The 18,650-nt window shown below is 58.0% G+C and overlaps 1 long non-coding RNA gene across 1 annotated transcript; it reads right to left on the bottom strand.

Moving 5' to 3' along the window:
* Window positions 1–13,157: 13,157 nt before the first annotated feature.
* On the bottom strand, window positions 13,158–14,795 carry LOC129735794 (uncharacterized). The gene is made up of 3 exons (XR_008731645.1): window positions 14,726–14,795; window positions 13,940–14,078; window positions 13,158–13,241 (listed from the first exon to the last, which is right to left on the bottom strand). It is a non-coding gene; the product is annotated as an uncharacterized LOC129735794 (long non-coding RNA).
* Window positions 14,796–18,650: the final 3,855 nt, after the last annotated feature.

Raw genomic sequence — 18,650 nt, 5'->3', positions numbered from 1 at the left:
TGGGTGCAGCATCTCAAGGCGGTGACCAGGGGGAAAGTCCCACTGTGCTGAGCAGGGACACAACTCATCAATGGGACCCAAGCAGGAGCTGCGAGGAGCAGCCGATGGCACCACCAGCTGTGCCAAGCTGCTACCGATGCTGAGGTTCCAGAGGGATGTTTTAACCAAATCTGGCATTTTCACCCTAGTCTTCATTGTGCTGAGCCACAGGCCCTCACTGCAGGGCAAGGAGATGCAAGCTGCTGAGCAAACCATCACACACACTGGAAAATCCAGCCAAATTCTGTACTCGGCTTCAAACTGCTCAAGCAGCTGCTGGGCTCCACACCCTCTCCCTGAATTTTTCCTTTAAAATTTATGACCTGAGGCAGAGGGACAGAAAGGGACAGCTTTAGGAAGGGCAGTACCAGCCTTGCCACCAGCTCTGCCTGCCAGCAGCCACCAGCCAGGTCCCAGGAGGTTCTGAGGGGCCAGCTCGCACATGTGCTGTGTTTGCAGGATCTGAGCAGGTGTTTTTAGGATGGAGCTGGCACATCGGCTTTGGGGACAGATTTGCATGTGTTTGCCCATGAGAGGTGGGGGCTCATGGCAGGACCGTGTCATTCCTGGCACAGGGCAGCAGCAGTATGCTGTCCCACGGGAGAGCTGGCAGGGGACAGGGAACTGGCTTTCCTCCCACTGCAGGGACAAGGGTCAGGGGACAGGGACATGCCAAGGCCCCTGGCCAGGGAAGATGTGCTGGAAAACTGGGAGATGCACTGCCTCACCAAGCAACTAGGGTATTAAAATAACTTCCATCTTCCAGGTTGGAAACACATCCCAGATTTTACCCGGCGGGAGGCTGTGCGGGCAGATGCCCAGCTGCCTGCAGCTCCCACTGGCACAGGTCCATCGCACCATGGGGACAGTCCTTGCAAGCTCTTTCTTGGACATCCGAGGAGCACAGGGAGTGTGGCTGGAGGCGGCACCGACCCAGGCTGCATTACACAACCTGGACATCCCCTGCTCTGGGAAGAGGGCTGGGAGTTCTGAGGCTACTCGTCCCCTTGCTGGCCCTGGGGGCCTGGGCTGGAAACAGCCAGCACAGCGCAGCTCTGTGAACCAGACCAGGGTGCAGGGTTCAGCCCTGCAAAGGCCTGTCGTCACTACGGTCCTGGCCCAGCAAGGCTGGGGCTCTGTGCTGGCTCCCCCCTCGCTGCACAGCTCCGGCCCTGGCTGTGCCGCAGCTCCCCACTGAGCTGCTGGGACCATATGTCCCTGCAATGCCGCTGTGATGCTGCTGCCAAGGCTGAGCATCGCTTCCCACCACTCCCGCTCCTGTGAAAGGGGAATGGAGGGAAAGGGGGCCTTGCTGCACATCCTTAGGGTGCCTTTAGCCCCCCCATGGCCGGGGTTGCACTTCTACCCTGCCCCAGGACCTGCTGCAGCAAGGATGGAGGAGTCCTCTCCTGCTCCATGGCAGGGGGCTTTAGGAGGTCTTCCTCTCCCGCACAGCCCCACAGCCCCCCAAGCCCTGCTCCTCCGTCCCACTGCCCCCTGTGAGGGGCTGGAAGGGCATTTGTTTTCCACTGGCACAGGTCCACACGGAGCCCGGCTGCCAGGCAGGGAGGGGAGGCGAGGCTAAGCCAAAAGCTATAGAGCAAGGCATGTGAAGCTCAAGGTTTATCTGTCCTCGTCCCTGTCCTACTCCTCCCACCCGCTTGTCCCCAGAGGACTGTGCCTTTCCCATATGCTGGCAGGGCCAGGCTGGCTAGGAGCAGGGCCAGGGCAGAGCAGTGGATGCACCCAGCTGCAGCAGCCTCAGGCTTGGGAGCTGTGCCGAAGCCCCTCTGTTCTGGGGGGGAAGGAGGGGGAGTCTTCTGGGAGCTTCGGGAGCCTTCCCAAGCCCAGGCACTCCCCAACAAGCGTTGCTGTCTCAGCATCCAGCCTGTGTCTCCTGCCCTGATCCAGCCCTGGCCCTGCAAGAGGTGGGCACAGGCTGGGGATGGGCCATGCTGCAGGATGCGGCCCATGGGGGTAACCCCCCCTGAGTACCTGTCCTGGGCACCGTGGCTGGCGGGACGTGTCCCTCACCACTGCTGATGTCAGCAAGGTGGCACCCATCACCTTTGCCAACATTCTTGCAGGGTGGGGAGCCGCAGAACCTTTAGGGACCCCTGGGAAACCCAAGCTCCATTTTTTTTTTTTTGGGGGGGGGGGGGGGGAGCGGGGAGGGCAGGTTATAAGAAGAGTCAGACCTCCCATCCAGCTGGATTTCAGCTCCTCCATCTGCTACGTCCCAGCACTCCATGGGGGCCACAGCCTGAGCTTCACAGCTGGGTGAACTGAGGCTCAACAGGTAGGAATACATCCCAGCCTGGCCTCAGCCAGGTGCCACCAGCGTCCCCTGGGACCTGGGAGTCCCCTGCTCTCACTGCGGGGTGTCCATCCCTGTGGCATGCCAGTGTGGAGGTGGGATGCAATGGTCCCATACACATGAACAACTCCTCCAGGTTTCTTCCATGTGTTCAGTGATGGCTCCATCCCTTTCCCCAGCGCTGGAGCTGGCCAGCGTGGCCTCACCAACAACTCTGTTCCTCCATCCTGCAAACCCCTGGGGTGTCCCAGTGCCCACAGCCTCCTCCCTGCACAGAGTTGCACCTATTTAATTAAAGGTGTGAAATGATCTCATTAAATCAGTGCTGGGCTCTTTGTCCAAACTGCTCATACAGCTTTTGAATGGCTTTCTTCCACTATGTTTCATTCTTTTTTTTTTTTTTTCTCTTTTTTTTTTTTTTTGGCTTTGTTTCCAAAGCAAACAAGGTTTCTGCAGTAGTGGTATGTGCAGGTATGTCTCGCTGTCCAGCTTTGTAACCTTCAAAGCACCAGCCAATTTCAACTGGAGTCGATGCAGGGATGGAGTTCGGAGATGCTCCATCCCCACATGGCCTGTGGGAAGGGTTGGAGATGCTGCATCCCCAGCTCTGCTTTCACTGGACACCAGAGGAGCCAGGTGGGAAAACGGCCTTGAGACACAAATTGCCAAGTCAGTGCTTGCCCCCACCAGCACCAAGAAAACTTTGCTCTTTCCTACTGGAAACTTTGCCTGCACCAATGCTGCAGAGGTTGATTCACTGCAGGAGCCATTTTGACCAACCCCCCAATTTTAAAACATTCTTCCCATTTAATAATAATAACTGAGGAAGATGAAAAGAAGAGCAAGAACCAAGCAATGTGAAACTTGGGCTGGGCACTGCCAGGGAGCTGTGATGGTGCATTGCCACGTGCATGCACAGTGCACCCTGCATCACCACGGTGGGCGTCAGGCAAGGGCTGCCTGGCACAACCAGCTGGCAGCAGCAATGCCATGGGGTCCCAGAGGCACTGACCGATCCCAGTCCTTGCTCTTCTGCCACTGCCCTCCACTGCAGTCCCTTCACCCTCTCCTCGCTGGGGCTCCACTCCCAGCTTGGTCCCTCACTCTCCCCTTTCTTGGCTGGGTGTTTGACGGCACAGGTGCACACCAGTCCCCCCCTACTGCTGCCCTTTTTTAATTAGTTGATAAAGAAAGCGTCCTTTTGAAGCAGGTAGGGGATTCCTCACATCCCTGGCATTGCTGGGCTGCCTGGCTGTAACCCTATTCCGGTTAAAAGCTTTCTGCACCCGTCCATGGCCGCCGGGCCTCTGGCTCGCCCCACACCTGCAGGCAAATCCTCGCGGGCTGCCTGCTCGGCCACTCGTGCAATTACCCAACGTGATGATTAACTGAGGGAGCGCAGGAGGGATGAGGACTTCACCTTGCCAGCAGTGACTGCCTTTGCCTCTGATGTGGGGCGGCTGGGTGCCCCCACCCTGGGTACTGCAGCACCCAGCACTGCCTCTGGAGCAAACCCCAAAGCCAGGGCTGCAGGTGGGTGTTGGGGGCACCCGGGTCTCAGCATAAATGTCCCCTCCCTGGCATCCCCGTATCTGGCTCAGAAACCTGGTGCTGCGGGGCAGAGGGCTGTTTGCTGCCAAACCCAAAGCTCAGGTGGTTTCTCCGCTCCTCCCAGCCCTCGGGCAGCAGGTTCATGACTTGGGAGGTGAAAGCCAGGCAGGGGGCTTGGAGTCCTCTCCTGGGCTGGCTCCCTGCTCCCTGGTCCTCAGCACCCTGGCAGCCCTCAGCCAGGTGGAGGACAAGGTTGCAAAGCCCAATGCACATCCTCCTGCAGCCCGAGGCACATCTCCCTGATGCATGTCCCCCCTGCAGCCCGATGCATGTCCTGCAGCGCGATGCAGGTCCCCCCTGCAGCCCAGATCAGCAGGCCCCATGGCGCGCCAGCGTGCTGAGGCAGCCTGTCAGCACAGCACGGCTCCCGGCCCCATGTGCTGCCCGTTATATTGCGGAACCAGTAAAAATTATTTCGGCATGTGCCTGTGTGGTCCGCAGCAATGCCCCAGCCTGGGATAACCAAAGCAGAGGAAGCCCCAGGCTGAGCTTTAAATCTTGCTGCCCTTTGCCAGAAGCCCCCAAGTGCCTGAGCCCCCCTGTCCCATGACCAACATCCCCTCTCTGTACCGGAGAGACGGCTCAGGGACCCCCACGGCAGCCCCCAGCAGCATGAGCCCTGCACACCACAGCAGTGACGGCATTCAGATCCCGCTTTAAATCAATTGCTGCGCCCTGGCAGCTCTATTTCCACGGTTCCATGTTATTCTTTCACTCAATCATGGGGAGAATGACTCTGTTTTCCTTCGGCAGTTTTGGTTCTTTTTCCTCTTTTCTTTCTTTCTTCCTTTCTTTCTCAGGGCAAGGATGGGGTCGGAGCGAATATTCATTTCCACGGTTCCAGCTCATTGAGAACAATAAGGGCAGTAAACAGAGGGCAGCATTGCTCAGGAATGTGAAGCATTTGCCTGCGGTTTAAAATTACTAATTTTTTTACAGGCGAGAATATATATATTTTTGAAGATCTTTAAGGACAGGCCAAATTCTGCTCCCCCTCACCACTCCCCCCCAGCACCCCCAGATCTCCCCCCACACTGGGTTTGTTGCAAACTGGCACTAAGCATGAGAGGTGATGGAGGGCTCGGCAAACTGGGGGTCTCAGGGGAGCCTAGCCGTGGACCTGGATTGGGAGGGGAGACCCGAAGTCACCAGTTGAAGCTGCAGAAGTTGGACCTGGAGCCCGCAGGTTTCAGGAATGGGCACAAAAAAAGCACTGCTGCTCTCTCACTGCAGAAAAAAAAATTAAATGTGGCTGGGGTGCAACAGCACAGGGTGGCACTGGGGAGGGGATGGGCTGGGGGCATCGCTGGTGGCAGTCCAGGCTGCAGGGTGGGGGGACCTGCTGTGACACGTGTGCCCTTCCCTGGGTGCTGCAGGGCAAGGCCAGGCTGTCCCTGCACAGGAGTCACATCCTGCTCTCAGGGCTGCTGCTGCCCATCAGGAGTGAGGGCAGGGGACAGCAGGGCCACAGGCTACAGGGAGAGAGTGGGGACGTCCCCAGCTGCCCTCAGGACAGCCACAGTCAGCTGCTCCCCTCTGACTGGGCACCTAAGACCTTCCCAGTCCAACTGGCACAACTCCCACCTCTGGGAGGGAAGCAGGCACGTGGAGGGGCTGTGCCCCACCACTGCCATGCCCCAGCCGAGAGGCGCTGCCCATCTGGCCCTGGTACAATCCCATCCCTGCATCCCCACATTTCCACCGGCTAAGAGCAACCCCCTCCCCCTTGCCGCAACGCAAGCACTATTGCTGCTCCTCATGCGACAAGAGCTGGTCTGGGAAGACTGAAGGGATGCAGGAAGGCAGGTATGTCTTCACCGCCCCACCTCAGAGGGATGATGGCTCCTGAGAGTCCCTGGCTGTAGACCTGCTCGGCTGCCCAGTACAACAGCCAGCAACTGGCACAGTGGGCAGAGCCGCAGAGCTTGGCCTGGGGGCACTGGCACCGGGTGATGTGAAAGCACACAGGCTCCCGCTCAGCTGCACCGAGCCCCACGTTTCGATCAATTCCTCCCTCTCAGCAGAGGCAGGAGGACCAGGGGAGTCAGCTGAGGACGTTCAGGCTCACAGCTTCACTTCCAAACGAAACGGCGGAGGGAAGCATTGTTTTATTGAGAGCAATTGCTTTCATAGCCCTGCCCCAACAGACACGCATGCATCCTGTCTCAGGGCTGATTAGCTCCAGATATGCACACACTGGCTGTGTGAGGGTGGCTGCCTCCCGCTCCTCACTCCCGCAGCCCCCCTAGCCCCGGGGCTGCCCCCCACCAACCTTCCACCCCATGTCCCCAAAGCCATCCAGGCTCCGCTCGCAGGGAGCAGCTGTGGTTCCCCCCATCTGGATCCTCTTTGCAGATCCAGCTCCCAAATGTTTTGCCGCTCACCCAGAGGCTGAATGGAAACATTTGGGCCCTTTCTCTTTGCTCGCCTCTTCCTCTTCATGGCCATGAAATCCTCCCTGTGCCTTCTGCAGTGGCGTGGATGCGACCCCGGGGCATCAGGGCTCACCCCAAGCTGCTCTCCTCCATGGGACACTGGGCAAAGACCATTGTAGACTCCATGCTGGACCCTGCAGCAGGACCAGCCAGGGCTGAGGGATGTATTTGGAGACCAGACAAGCCCCTGGATGATGCAGTTTGCTTCCATAGGCCTTTTACAATGACTGAACAGCTTGAAGAGTCACAAGCCATGACGGAGTATAGCAAAACCTCCATAAATCAAGAAAAAAGGCATAGACATAAAGCTGGGAAGACATTTGCCTTTTATTGTCTCTTCAGACAGGCTTAGCATTTAAAGGCTTTTATCTCCTTTTTATGGTTTTTCAGGTGGGCTTCAAGCCAGTAGGTGCCTTGCATCCTTACTCTGCATTAAATTACATCACAGAGAAAGGAGACTGGGGAGCAGATCACAAGGAGGATGCAGCCAATGCATCTATGCCCACGGCTGGGTATGACTCGCCCCGGCCAGTGCTGACCCCCAAGTGACTCCGGGGCAGCTTTCCTGCCCTGCAGACCTCAGGCTGTTGCCCAGCCTTAGCTGGTGGGAGGAACTGCCCTACCTAGGACTCTGGCGATGCTTTGCAACAAGCCAAAGGGACCGCAGTCCCTCGGGGTTTTGGTCTGGATCAGAGCCACACCTGCACTAAAAGCCTGGATCCCAGCACTCAGATGGTGGAGAGGAGTCCCAAAACCTTAAAGGTTTGTGCACACTGCTGGGGGAATCCCATCTTCCTTCCTAACAGACCCTTAGCACATCCTCCCAGATCCCACGTGCCAACAGAGACCCCAAAGCTACCCTCTCCGAGGCAGCGCCCAGCTGCAGTGAGCCACAAGCAGCCAGCTGATGGGATGGTGGGAGCCCCAGCCACTCCTGGGACCCCTGGCCCCTGGGTGGGTCCAGGAGGCGGGGATGCTGCTGGAGCAGAGGAGTGGGCTTATTGCAGGAGAATCCCAGGGGAAATGCTGCCTTGGCCAAATCACCCCCACAAGGCAGGCGGGAGGCAGGAGCTCACAGTGAGCTCATGGCAGGGGTGAGGGTGGTGATGGGGAGGGTGCACAACCTCCCCAATCCAGCAAGTAGACCCCTCGGGGGGGGGACTGGCCTGGCTGCGGTGACCCGCAGTTTCAGGACAGACTGTTCGTGCCACAGAGCTGGGTTTGCTTAATAACAGGCATTGAATTGAATGTGCTTTTTGTGCGATTCCCTGCTGACACCAGACATCGGCTGTGTGATGAAAGACCTCTGCTCCCCCCAGCCCAGCACCCCATGGCTTCCTCCCAGGACCTTGCCCTGGAAAGGTTCCTGTCCCCCTACGGAAACCTCTGCGGGGGGTATCAGGGCACAGGGAGAGGGAAGATGGCCTTTGGACCCCCATCTCATCTATCCCTGCAAGAGTTGTCCCCAAAATGGGGTCATGGCCCCCAGAGGATCATGGCACTATATGTGCCATGGCACCATATCCCCACTATATGGGGACATGGGTGGGATGTATAGCAGGGAGTCACCATGCCAGGAGTGGGGCTGTGGGCACACAGTGGGCTGTGTTGCAGCAGCTCCCTTCTACATCCCCTAGGGCCAGGCTGGGTGAAGGATGGTCAGGGACCTCTGCATCTGCAGGTGGCTGCTCCCCAAAGAGCCACCTGCACCTGTATCCTGCCACCTTCTGCTCCCCCAGCTCTCCATTGCCTTTCTCATCCCAACTGACAGCCCTGGGGATGGGTTGTCTGGGGGCCAAGGTTCCTTCTTCTGCAGGACTCCTATCCCCTGGGACACAGGGGACCAAAGCCTGTAGCGAGCATCTCTGCCCCTGCCCTGCTCAGCCTCCTCGCCCGGCCCCAGTGCTCAGCAGTAACTAGGCACCCTGGTGTTCCCCGTGGGGCTGCAACCCCTGCTGAAACCCAGAGGCCGCAAGACACTCACTTAGATGCCCGAGCAGGCATTTTTCTTCCCAAAGCTTGTAGTTGCGCTTGCAGCAGCAGGTAGCTGTGCAGGCAGGGGTGGAGGGGTCCAGATGCAGCTGCAGACGGCAGGTCAGGAGAGTGGGGCATGGCAGAGCTGTGCTTCTGGTGCCCCCCGAGCAAGGACGTGGCGGTCAAGTGGAAGAGCAAGTCTCACTGTTCAAACCAAGCATCTTCTGGCCAGACATCAGGCTGAGGGACAGCTGTGGGCTCACATTGAGGTGCTGCGAGGGGGACACACGGAGAGGAAGCAAGGGGAAGGGACATGGCACATGAAGGGTTAAAGGTGTCCTTCCCACCCAGCATACACTGTGTGCCAATCCTCCCAGCCATGTGTTTGAAATCCTTTCTGCTATCTCCTGAAAATATTTACAGTACACGCAGATAAATTAGCTGTAGCGCTTATTACGTCTCCCTGGAAATATATACAGCAGTTAAAGATGTTTAAAAAAAATAGCCGAAAGCCGTCTCTTTACTATATCTGGAAGATATTTCACAGCGCGGGGAATTTACAGGGCTGGGTGGTGGGGAAATCACATTTATTTTCACTCGAGTAGAGAAAGTTAAAGGACCCTTCACTGGAGTTTATTTTCATCTCTACTTTCGAGACAAGGAGCCAAGGTTGCCTTGGAGCGAGCCGTCACGCCGAGGTGGGGGTACGTTGGGGTAGCGTGGGGGTGGAGGCCAGGAGCTTGGTGGCACCATGAGCTCCCGGACACTCGGACACAGGCTCCTCACACCCCTGCAGGGCATGCTGCCTGATGAGCCTCCAGAGAAAACAAGTGACATGGAGGCTGGGGACACCATTGCTAGGTACCCGTGGAGGTTTAGATGATGGGACACCTCTGGTAGTCCAGGCTGCCTGGCGCAGGGTCAGGGTCTCTCCTCCTTCTGGGCAGGATCTCAGCCAACCTCACTTCTCACAGACCTCCCACAAAACACCTGCCTGTCCCCTTGCCCCCAAGCACACATTTCTGAGGGCACTGCACCCCAGAAGAGCAATGTCCTCAAAGCATATATCTCCTCAGCCAAAGCAGCCTGAGAGGCTGCTCCCATCCCCAGTGCCATCCCAAGTCAAGAAGCTCTGCCAGGACAAAGTGATGGGGCACCGTCGCACTCGAGGCTGCTTTGTTGGTTTTTGTCTGCCAGAGAAAAGCAAAAGCTGGTGTCATCTCCATGCACAACTTTCGCCATAGCTTCTGGGTGAAAATCAAGGTGATCTTCAAACCCGAAGCAGAGGCATCAGGTGTCACAGATTCTCCCCATCTCCAGACTTCAAGGCTGACCCTCCTCAAATGGCCTTTCCAGAAGTCCCCAGATCTCCACACCATGGTGAAAGGGCTGTGGTGGAACATCTCCACTTCTTGGTTAGCTCCTGTAGCCAACGTCATCTTGCCTGGTGAAAGCTCATTGATTGAAACGTTCTCTTCCTGTCTTCTCTGGCTTCTCCCTTGGCTGAGGGTTCCCATGGGAAGACACCTGCCAGCCAGGAGTCAAAGACCAAGGTCCTCAAATGCACTCATTGACTCATGGTCACTGACCAAACATTAGATGACAATGTCTTTTGGGCCACTGGCATCAAGATCTGGAATCAAGCTGCTGGCCCTGACGTAAAAGGCTTTGGGAAGCCATTTGCTAATTCCCCTGAGTCACCCGCTCCCTCTGGCTGTTTTGAAATTCATATCTAATGAGTGGTTTGGGTGAAGGAATTCTGCAAAGATGCAAACAATTCCTTTGCCAAAATAAATGGAGCCAGAGCCGGGCTTATAAACATATAAATCATTTCTAGTTTTTAGCTTGCAAACAAGATACTTGTTTCTTCATACAGATTTGGGAGAGGGTACGAGGCAGGAGGAGGAGCGGGGGGCGCTGACTGAAGCTCCCCTCCAAGCGCAGACCATGCCTTCCTCAGAGCAAAACATGGGGCACCAGCCACCCTCCAGAAAGTCTCAAGGAAGTAGCTCCAGAAAGTCCTCCAGAAAGTCTCCAGGAGGGAGGAAAGTTGGGCTCTCCAGCAGCTTTTTTGCTTATTGGCTCCTCAAACAATAATCTGCAGCAAATTAACTCAACCAATTCTTAATTTTCTCTCCAACTGAGGGATGTCATGTCCTGGGCCAGGCAGGAAGGAGAAACATCCTTGGGGTTGAAGGACATTGCACAGAGAACAACTTAACCACACTGCACAGGGCTGGCTAAACATGCGCACTTTGCTGTGCATGCACTCCATGCAGGACCGCTATGGGACAGGAGAAAAATGATGCAAATCACCCAAACCAGAGTCAAGAACAGCATGGCCCTAGCATGGCTAGCAGAGGACAGAGCTCACCTGGCTGCAGGGTCATGGCATTCCTCTGAGCCCCATGCCGCTGGTGGGGTTCGGCACCCCTGGGACATGGGTGGCCCCTTGCTCTGGTAGCCATTTGCCCAGGAGCTGGGAGATGGCAAACCTGCACCCTGGGATGGGAGCTGCTCCCGTGGAAGAGTTTTGCACCGAGTTTGTGCTAACCACATTTTTTCCCAAATAAAGTGTTCTAGCTTGGTCAAATTTGAGCATATTCCAGGGACACAAGACAAATCTCAGCCTCTCTTCCCTCCCTACTTGCCAAATTGCTTCAAAGACAGAATTTTAAAACAAAATAAGGAAATAAGGACAAATACTTTGCTTTCCCTTATCCCCATTCTTGGAAAGAGCCACGTTCTCCAGCTGAAAGCTTCCCCCAAAATTTAACTGGAGGCTGCAACCCACCCTGAAAAAAATTGCCACCCAGCCTGGGATGGTTTGGCAAAGCTGGCAGCAACTGCAGGCAGGGTTCTACAGAAGGAAGCATCAAGTGTCCTTAAAAGCAGGGGGCCCTTCTGGCTCCCCACCCTGAGCACATGGAGTCCGTCTGTGGCACGCTCAGAGCACAGTCACTTTATTTATAGGACACAGAGGATGTGCCTTGGCCCTCCAGGGGCTCTTTCCCCCCTTTTTTTTTTCTTTTTTTTTTTTTTTTTCCCCAAGCCTGCAGAAGCCAGCCAGATAACCAAAGCTGTTCCTCACTTTCACAGCAGATAAGCTAATTGTCGGATATGCCCTTTGAGATAAGCAGAGCCGGGTTTACGAGGGAACATGTGTTCTTGGGAAACGCTGTCACCCAGCTGCGATGCGTGTGATAACCCAAGGACGTGCAGGCTCCTTCCCCGAGGAATCGGGGAGTCCCTTGGCTACCGGGGCTCAGGGGCTGCTGCCTTGGGCCGCTGTGGTGTGTTTTGGGTGTGGGGGGGTGGGGGGGTGTGTGTTCCCCTGCTCCCCTGCTCCGTTGCTGCTGAGCAAGGAAATGCTGCAGTGCAGAGCACCGCCAGACCCCCAGGAGACCCAGTTCTTTGGATGCTTTGTAATTCAGCAGAAGGTTTAATGCGTATTGAAACTCACAAAAAATTTGCAGTGAGTTTAGGACAGGTCAGGCCAGGCTGGTACTGATAGAGACTCCCTGGCAGCACCAGTGGGTGCCGAGTCCCTGTCTGAAGCACGAATACAGGCAAGAGGGTATTTCCCTCCAGCCCCTGCGGACCCACGTGGCTCTATCACTGGTGGGGCAATGGCTGAGCACCAGTCTGCACCGGGTGAAGCCAAGGCACTGGAGACAGAGGCTCAGTCCAGACAGGGCTGAGCAGGGGGAAGCCATGGGTGACCCCACAGATGGGTCACTGGTGGGCTTGCCTCCGCTAGCTAAAAACCTCTGGCGAGGAGCTGTTGCCCATGCACAGCCTCCAGACCAAGGCTGGGGCCAGGTTTCCCAAATTTCACGTAAATGTCAAAGCCAGGGGACCCCTTGGAGGCCGTTTCAGCTGCCCCAGCCTGCCCTGACTGCAACCAGCCTGTTTGGGAGCAGTCAAGTCCTAGACTCTCTGCTGATGGGGATGGCAGAGCCTCCTGAAGCATGGCAAGGCTCACCCTGACATGCAAGACATGCTGTGCTGGCAGGACCGTGCACCGCCCAAAGGATTTGCACCAAAATCCTTCCCACACAGTGTCCCCAGTCTTCCCTGGCGTGGGAAGAGAGCAGTCATGCTCCTCCGGGGCCACGCTTGCACACCAGGAGTGAAAGGCAGGCAGAGCTAGGGCATCAGGGTGATCTGAGCCGCTGCACCCTCAGCCCCAGCGAGGATACTCACAGGGTGCACAGGAGAGGGCTGGGGGAGGAGATCTGCTTCTCTGCCCTGCAACGAGACTGCCTTTGGTGTGGCCTTGACCTCCTGCCTGGCTCCTGCTGGCCCCCTGGCTGGCTGTCCTGACCAGGACCTCCCAGCCTAATTGTGGGGAAGCCACCTGCCTGCCACTGGGGGTGCTCAGTCCGGTGTGGCTCCCAGCACTGGAGATGGTCCATCCAGTGAAACTCCCAGCTCTGGGGATGCCCTGACTGGTTTGGCTCCCAGCACTGGGGATGCTCCATCCAGACCAGATCCCAGTGCTGGGGACGCTCTGCTCAGTCCATCTCCCAGCACTGGGCATGCTCAGCATAGTGTGGCTTCCAGCACTGGAGACACTCCATCCAGTCCAGCTCGCAATGCCACCACCCACAGCCACACCTGCAGGACCTGCACAGCAAAGGCACCCACCCGCCGTGATCCCACTGGCCCCGTCCGAGCAGCTCTCCGAGGCAGCAGCAAGGCCGTGCTCCCTTGCCCCCCAGCAAGTGAGCCACCCTTGCTCGGCTGTCCCTTCCCTCCCTCCCCCCAAACAGCCATCACTCACCAGGCTTTGATTACGGCCACAAAGGAGCCTTGGAGGAACCATGGGGAAGCTGGAGGGAGGCAGGCAGATGATGAAAGAGCTGTCAAATGGGATTAAACAGTAACCGTCTCCCCTACTGCTGGGCAGCGGGAAGGGGGACAGATTGTACTGGATTGTAATGCAGGAGCCCTCCCGCTGCTGGAGCCTGCCAGGCCCGTCCTCCTGCAGGCTGCCGGCCGGCCGTGCCCCACCAGCAGGCAGCGGGACAGCCGGGCAGTAGTGCCTGTGTGGGAGGTGGCAGTGGGCGATGCACAGCGGCTCTTCACATGAGCACCCACATCCCCCAGCATCACCCCCAGGCCCTCAGTGAGACCCTCCGCATCCTCTTGTGGGCTGAGGAAGCCATCCCCCAAGTTCCCAGGCATGGAGAGCCTGCAGGGGTTTGGATGGAGCTCTGCCCACCCCCAGCCTGCAGCTGGTGATGTCCCCTTGGCCCCACCAGCACCTGCTGCTGCCAGCATAGCCCTCCCCTCCCCTGCCAGCCCCAAGGGGAGATGGTCTGGCAGGGAACACCTCACTCATCGCATCCTTCTTGCCAGCCCTTGGGTAGAAACTTCTTTTTTCCTTGCCTCATCTCCAGGCAGAGAATCACAGAGGTGGGGAAGGGGTAGGCACACTTTCTTATAGCACAGGGACCAAGCCAGAGCTACCTGGGGACCTTCTGCAGCTCCTCAAGGATGTGGGTGCTGCTTAATCCCACCAGAGCTCTGGAGGCAGGATGAGCATAGGGGACCCTACCTTTCCATGCATCCTCCTGCCACCCCTCGAGCAGCCCAGCAGGTGGGACACAGGGTGCCATGACCTGTGGATCCATCCCATGCATGGTACAGGCGTGTTCTGGCTTTCCCATGGGTGTGCAGCGTCAGGATCTCAGCATCTGGTTGACAAAACGTCTGGGTGCTGGCATGTTCCCCGGGATGCTGATCCACACTGACACCTGTGCCCCAGGCTCCCACCCCTCCACTCCCTGCTGCTGCTCCGGCTTTGCCCTCACCCCTCCATCCACTCCCTAGGACAGAGTGTCACTGTGGGCATGGGGACATCAGGGATGCTGCTGCCCACAATCCCAACAAGCCACTTATACAGGATCTAATGACCAGCACCGCCGGTGCCGTCCCAGTGTGGGTGCAGGTCAAGGAGCCCTCCACCAAAACCGGGGCTGCCCTGGCGTGGCCAGACATCTCCTTATTCCTTCCACATGTCCCAGTTCTTGGGCACTGCGCTCCAACACGCCTGCCCAGGGCTGCCCTTCACCGAAGTGGGAGATGTGGCAGGGCAGACCTTCCCCCGCGGCTGCGCAGCGCCGGAGGCTGGGAGTGCTGGGATGGGCACCAGCAGGGCTGGCTCCCCGCAGGCAGGGGGACAGGCAGGGGGATCCAACCCCTGGCTTTCCAAGCACCCAGGCAGCAAGGTCCCTGGGGAGCACGGATCACCCCGCTGCCTCTCCATCCCAGCACCCCGTGGGAGCCCCCGCCGGGCGCTCACAGGCAGACCCCCCCAACCCCCCTAGCACCGAGTCCTCACCACCCACTCCGCCAGCGGCAGCTTCAGTTTCTCACAGCACCCTCTTTTCTGAGCCATTCGTCACGGGCCCAGCACAAAAGCCAGGGAGAGAAAGAAACAAGGAGTAGGAAAAGGAAGGAAGATAAAAAAAAATAAAATAGAGAAAGGGAGCAAGAAGGAAAGAAAGAGGGAGGACAAGGCGTGAAAAGAGCCAGGTCTGTCGCCGAGAGGGGAGGAGGGGAAATTATGAAATAAATGAAGCACCTCGGCGGTTCGGGGGGCACTGGAAGACAGCCCGACCACGGCTGAATTTTAAACGCCTGCTGCACAATCGGTCCCATTTTGCGAAGAGAGGAAGCTGTGTCCAAAGACCCTCATGTTTATTCATGAGGAGCCTTGCTGGCCCCTCCCACCCTATTGTCTGGGGGTATTTATTTGGGGGCATCTGTCTGGCCCGATGAATGGCAGAGGGGTAATAAATGGGATGGTGGGGCCGGGGAGGGGAGCTGGCGCAGCCAAGCTGGGTGGTGGGCTGCCCTGTCTCCCGACCCCCTTCCCACTCCTCCTTTCGGCCCCATGCCACCTGCGGGGAGCTTCTGCCCCCCACACTGTCGCCAGCCCCCAAAGCAATGCAAGCAGAGCTCCCCACAGACCCATGGTGGTCCAGGGGTGGCAGGGCAAGGGGAGTGGGGACAGGTCTGGAGGGCAAAGATGGATGGTACTGGGTCTGTGGGCTGCTGGAGGCCAGGGGAGTGAAGGGTGGGCATCCCCAAGGTGCCAGCGGCAGCAAAGTCAGGACAGGGCACGCCACTGAGAGCAGCTGCATGGGGCAGGGCTTGCTGGGGGCTTGCCTTGCCTGGCTGGGAGCAGCAACCAGCCCTTCCACAGGCAGCAAGAAGGAGTAGGCAGCCCCCAAGGGGCAGGCAGGGCTGGTTCAGGAAAAGGAGGACCCCATTCATCCACACAGAGGGGCAGGAGGCTCATTGGGGACAGGGTGGGCAGCCTGCGGTGGGGAGAGCTGCATCCCATGTCTGCTGGGCCAGACCACCAGTCTCCTGCCTCTCCTGCCAGAGAGAAGCTTCCTCCAGTGGAAACTCCACTTCATCCTCCCTCAGTGGGTCACAGTCCTCTGACTGTGAGGAGCTCTGCATCAAAACCAGCCTCGGTCGTGTCAAGGGGCTCAGGCACTTCACAGCCTGGAATCAAGACCCTGGTGTGTCCTGGGGTCATTGGGACCCATGGGGCACTGCAGAGGCCAGCCAGCCTGGCTCTGGGAGAAGCACATTGCACCAGAGAAACCTGGTGGCTCTCCTGCAACGGGGTTGGTGGAGGTGTGGGAACAGAGTGGCTGAGCTGACGTAGGCAGCTTGGCTTTCTCCATCCCAGCCTTTCCTTCACCCTGTGCTCAAGGGAGCTGGTGTCCTGCACAACCCTTGCCCAGGGAACACCTGCAGGACACAAGGGTGATGCTCTTTTACAGAGAAAACCATTACAAGATCACCCAGCTGGAAGCTGGAGTTCATCAAATTCAACCTTGAAACAAGCCACAGCCTTGAAGAGGAGCAAAGAAAGGAGGTGGCTCTCAATGGCACAGCCACAAGACCCACTTGCCCCAGCGCACGCTGTCACCCAGATGCTGGCAGAGGTGGCACGATGCAGGGAGGGGACCAGGGCTCCTGGCCAGCCACCTCCACTGTGGCAGCAGGGCCCAGGCAGATGCTCCTGCCCAGGCACCGGGTGCCTGAGGAGGGTTGGGAGGTGCTGGGCAGGGAGAGCAGCCAGGAAGAGCCAGCCTGGCCAGCAGCTCAAGGAGCAGATGGTGCAGTCCACAGGCGAGCACAGACACCTCCCCGCCTGGGCCAGGAGCCAAGGCGATGGCGCGGTTCCCTGCCAGCACCCACAGGCTCTGCTGGGACGGGGAGGCAGCCGGGTGAGTGGGCTCCTCACACCCAGTCTCCCTCCTCAAAACACGAATGTCCTCGCTCCTGCACGGCAGCAAGCATCACACCGGCCAGCACGTATGCCCCGAGTGCAGAGGTCGGTAGGAAGGGGACGGAGCCATGCCTCCATCTTGGTCGCTGGCAGAAGCTCGCTCAGCAGTTTGCTTGTGAGTTCTATCCAGGAAAGTAGTTTTGGAAGGGCATTAGATTTTTGGCAGAGAAGTCGCCTCGTAGCCACGTAAGCCCAAGCACAGCTGCCAGCTGCACTTCCCTGATCTCTTCCATTCCCAAACCTTGGCAGAAAATCCCTCTGTAGCCACAGCCAGTCACCCCCTGGTCCCTTCTCCCTCTGCCCTTGCTTTGGATGGCTCCTGCCTCACCCCCTCACCCCCTGTGCCAGTTTGTATCCCACCTGAGACAGTCTCCAGCAAGGAGACTGGGACCACTAGGGCTCTGTTCAGGTCCCTCTGGGATAATGCCCTGCAGGAGAGCCACACGGGACAGCAGATCTCCAGGAGGCCAGGTGAGGAATATCCCCCGGCCACCAGCCTCTTGGGACAACAGCAATGGGACAGATCAGCCCAGTGGCACCGCTGAGGATCCAGCTTTCAGTGAGGTTGTTAAACACTTGTAACCACCATCCTCAGGGCTCTGCCACTAGACCTTCACCTTCTCCTGGCCCGGGTGACACCACGCACCCTGGGAGGAAGGGCAGAGAGAGGTGGCGGGGAAAGAAATTGATAGGAAAATCAGCTTATGCTTCAGCCCAGCAAAATCAAATGCCTCTTCAGCCAAAGTGGGAACAGGGAAATGATGTGACGAGCTGGCAGCCTCCAAAACCCCATCTCCTCTCCACTCAGGTGCCACAGGAGAGGTCGTGCACAGGGAAGATTACCACAGGCAAGAGAAGGTGGTGACCAGATAAGCTACTCACCCTCTTGCACGCTGGCCAGCCCACATCCCTACACTGCTGGCAGAATGTTCTCTGCGCCCTGTGTTTTGGAGACCTCACATCCCACTAATGAGATGCTTCCTAGGTTGTAATTCGGACAAGTTGGCTTCGGTTGAGAGAAAACCAGAAGGAAAATCCTCCCAGTCCTTCCGGCTTCTGTAATTGAATGCAAATTGTTCGGTAAATATCTGCAGCCAAACACCCCTGCGGCCACAGAGCGGAGGAGGGAGTGCCGTGCTCCAGCCGGGATGGTTTCTACCACGGGGTGATTTTTCCGGCATGCACGCTTGGCTCTTCTTGACAAAGGGAGAGAGCTGGGGGGCACATCCCTGGCCAGCATCAGCTTTGCTTCACAGAGGTGGTGACAGGGTGGACAGCACATGTGCCAGAGGCTGTGATCCTCCCGCTGCCCGCTGTTGCCAGCCCTCCCTGCCTGCGGGGGGGTCCGGAGGTCCCTGCAGAGAGGGCAGCGTGGTGAGGCAGGGCAATGCCCCGGCCAGGAGGGATGCTCCCTGGCCAGAAGGGATGCTCCCTGGGACGAGAAATGAGCTGAGTGCAGGCAGGGAGGACAGGAGGGAAGAGACGTGGGAGCAGAGACGACCACATGGGCACTGCCTTATAGGTCATGAGCCGTTTGGGCAAGGGGGGGTTGTTAAACCCCCGAGCTATTCGGGATAAAGCAGCCATAGCCAGGCTTAGGGCACTGCCCTGCAGGGGCACCTCACTGCAAGAGGGGGGGTCACATCTGATGCTGCATCCAAGCCTCAGGGATGCCTTGTCCCCCGTCTTCGGCTGTGGGGTGCAGGTCAGTGCCCAGGCTGGGCTCCACCTGCCCTTGGGGAGAGGGAATGGCCCCAGAGCAGGGCTGGTCCCCACTCTCATCCACCACCCAGGGGGAAACCCACCCTGATCTGCACTGTTTCATCCAGCCCTTGGCCTCAGGCCGGCCGCCCACTCTTCACCCATCATTCAACACATCCTGACGGTGGAAGAAGCATCTTCAACAGCCTGGCATGACCCGCTGGCACCGTGCAAATACTGTAAGCTGTGAACA

This window comes from Falco cherrug, chromosome 4 (genome assembly GCF_023634085.1).
Source record: "Falco cherrug isolate bFalChe1 chromosome 4, bFalChe1.pri, whole genome shotgun sequence".
NCBI lineage: Eukaryota > Metazoa > Chordata > Aves > Falconiformes > Falconidae > Falco > Falco cherrug.
This window is presented reverse-complemented; position numbering and strand designations above follow the sequence as displayed.